This window comes from Teleopsis dalmanni, chromosome 2 (assembly GCF_002237135.1).
Source record: "Teleopsis dalmanni isolate 2A chromosome 2, ASM223713v2, whole genome shotgun sequence".
Taxonomy (NCBI): Eukaryota; Metazoa; Arthropoda; class Insecta; order Diptera; family Diopsidae; genus Teleopsis; species Teleopsis dalmanni.
In genome coordinates, this window is record NC_051847.1 from 89,312,209 (window position 1) to 89,316,112 (window position 3,904).

Consider the following 3,904-nt stretch of genomic DNA (forward strand, 5'->3'; position numbering starts at 1 on the left):
CAATTCATGCGTTTTTGTTTATGTGGAAATGCAAAAAAAAAGAGAAAGACCGAGTCCTTTGAGGCAAATTACTGACGTTTAATTTAATAGTTTAGCCGCACATGTTGTTCGTAACACTTTGCCACTTTTAAGATGTAATACCACAATGATCACTAAGCCAATGCACCAATGTCCATCTGCAAGGCACTCTAAACTATTTTCCTATTAAGTAACCAACGTAACAACAGGTTTAACTACCTGGGCGCAGCTGTGAAGTCAGTCAATGTGGTAATAATGAAGGTGAGTAAGATGATAATGATAATGACGATAATAATTATGCTAACGTCGCAGCCTTAAAACCATTCAACTGTATTTGCCTTTGCGAACTTTTGTGGTACCAGCAGTGCTTCCAGCACTTCGCCGAAGAGTTGCAATGTATCGAAAATAATGGTCGAACTAACTTAAAACCATTCCATACAAGCAGGAAATGCCAAACTGACTCGTGATGTTGTCAAATTTTAATCTTACTTAATAGTTATAGCTACGAGAAGAGTGTTGTAGTAGTTTCCCATTATCTCATTCAATTTGTGCAGTTTCGTTGCCAATGTTAAGTGGTTAATAAAAATTAGCCAATGCAAAAGCAATCTTTAAAGAAATTGAAATTTAAGTTCAAGAAAAAATAATTTGAATAATATTAAACTAAATCTATTAATTAACAATCATACTTTTGTGCAATATTATGATTCAGCAACAATAAAACATTAATAGACGAACATATATTATTAGTTACAAAACCGAACAGAAACAAGAAAACTTCATGATCACTCTCGGAGACTGCAATGTATCTCAGCGTCATTACGAGTACAGAAAATTGAAAGTGCACAAGCGTTTTTCACACCAATTTTGCATTGAACTTGCTAATCTGCATTTGCATTTGTGTTGCAAATCTGAAGTCAAGCATTTTGTACACATTTCGATTGCATTATCATTGTTAGTTTTATTGCATCTTCAAGTTGCGGTGGAAGCGATCTGAAGCGATCTGAAGCGGTCTGAAGCTGTCGTGCCTTCTTCACAACCAACCAAAAATTTTCGTTACCTCTTCTTCCGCATAATGCTTAATTTGTTTGTTTCTTTTTATTATTACATATTATGTAATATGGGAAGATGCTTATACTTTTTATGGTGTTGCCAACCGGTTCACGACATAAAGATGCTCAGTAGCATCTTCAACAATAACCTGAATTTGACTGAATCTGCGACCAAACAAAAAGCTTTTCCGTCAACATTCAAATCCGAGAAATGTAACCGTTCAAAAATTCGGGCTGCCTAAGCTGGCAGCGGAGTGGTTATGTTAGACATGCCTTCAGGTTTTTTTTATTTTATTTTTATACCTGTCGCTCTGCCACAGCATTTATCTCAGTGAGTTGTATGTCATTATCAACGCCATTAGGTCTCCATGAAGATTTTAGATTTTATTATGGTATTGCATATTTGAATTTCGTTTGCATATCAAAAGACTTGAACTTAATCAAATTAATACGCAAAAAAGCGAACGAATATACGATCGCATTGAACGCATATATAAGAAACTACGTAAATATCGGAATATAGATTAACTTGTTTCGGTTATCGGAATGTGAATTTCAATGAGTGATGTAACGGCTTACGTTTCTGTATGTCTGTAACTATTGCTTTGTTATGCTCTTTTGTATTCAACTTTTTTAAGTATTTACTAATATTCATTAACTGCATAATCTCTTCTCACTACTGGTTGAAGACAAAACGCTATAAATTTAAAAAAATTTTATATCTTGAAGAGTTGTTCGAAATTTTTGCGACATCCATTATCATCACAAAAACAAAAAAAGTATTATAATTTAATTTTTGCAAGGTGTTTTAAGCTTAATCTTTTCGTATTTTGCGACATGTGGTCATTCATAAGCAAAAATACGTGAAATATTTGAAATATGTAAAATGTTTCCATTTCAATAAAAATATGCAAAAACATTAATAATAATTTTGTTCATTATTAATAATTATTATTATATAGCATTATACAGCAATTAATTAATTTAGGGAGACAATTTGACTTTTACGAAAATTAATTCAGGTTAGTTTTATCTCAATCTATTGCTTAATCGTTTTCCAAAGCAATTACATGGATATATTTAGACACAGATTAATTTAAGTTGGGTTATTTTTGAAAAAATTTAATATTAATTTGACTTTATAATCATAATTCATTTATAAGTGCAATGGTTTTAAAATGTATCTGGTTTATGTCTAATTACAACTAAAACGCTATTAACAACTCTAAACACCGCGGTCGGTAAACTAACATTACAATGCTCTTCCTATAGATAAGTGTCTGAAAAACGTCCATTATAAAGGAGTAATCATTTAATTATCATTCAATTTTGACAGGTGGCATTTGAAAGTATTCACTTTTTCCAGATTTTGCCTTATTGGCCATTCTACGTCATTCTACGCACCTTCAAGTCGTTGTATTTAGTAATGTTCTTTATTCAATAAGTGAATTCGCTACCATTATCTACCATATTAGGAATGAATAGAGAACAGATTTTAGTGAATACTGACAGTTTCATTTCTGAACCAATTAAAATTTACATAAGTAAATACATAAGTGTAGAAGCTTAGGAATATATTCTATGGTAAATATTCTTAAGCCCACTACTGAAAAGTGAAATGGTTTTAAGATACTGTACCATCTTATTGAAATACATGATCGAGTGCTGAAGTTCAATTTGAAAAGAGTGTTGCTTAATTTAAAGCAAATCAGAGGGAAAGTTATAACTACCACTCCTTGCGGCAGAGAGTAAAAACTGCTCATTACAGGAAAGTGTGCTTGCTGGCATGTCTATTAAGAATTCCAAGATTTTACATATGTTAAACAGTCATTTGCTCACCAACATTGATTCCTACTTATTAGCGGGCATTAATATTAGATTGAACGGAGCTTGATTAACTTCTTATTATTTTATTATTTACAATAAAATTTGAACCATTCGGAAAAATCGAAAAACCGAAAAATTAAAAATTTAGCTTTTTATTAAAACATATTTTTAGGTTTCCATACAACTGTTTGGAATACCGCCATTTATCTAACAACAATGGACTTTGGAAACAGTTATTAGTATAATTATCCATTTATAATTATTAGACTCCAAGTGTAGGAATCAAATCCTGTCAAATTTGAAGAGTGAATATGCATATCAGCCCATTTTAGTTTTTTCTTTTTTAATTAAATTATTTTTAAAACTGACGAATATATCATACTAATATAAATTAACTTAGCTTAGTTTTTGATTTTTCAAATTAGACACTAATGCTTCGGAAAATATTTCTGCATAATTCTTTCAGATGGCTTGCGTTCTTTAAGTATATTCAGAGAGTTTTACATATTTCTAATACATCAAATTTTTGACAATAACAGTCCAAAAATTATATATGGACAGTAAAATCAATACATGTGTCCAAAGAAGACTGAAAATGAATGTATAGCGGTATCCGAATAAGCTCTACAGCCAGCCTAAAAATTCAATTTAATAAAGATTAAATTCATAAATTCTGAATTTTCTCACTAATACTTCTTTTTTTATTCGAAATAAAAATAATGTCAAAAACAATAGCGAATTGTTAGGACACTTCCAGTCCAAAAATTATAAACAGAAAATAAAACCAATAAATTTGTCAAATATACCAAGAATGCCAAGTATACCAATGGATGTTTGACGGTATTCGAATTAGTTCTATACTGAGCCTAAAAAATTAAATTTTATTAAAGATAAATTTGTGAATTCTGTATAACTATTATATAATTATTATATCTTTATTGAATAGATACTATTCTCAAATACTTGACTAGTACTAGTAATCACAACTAAACATCTGGGTTCCTATTTAA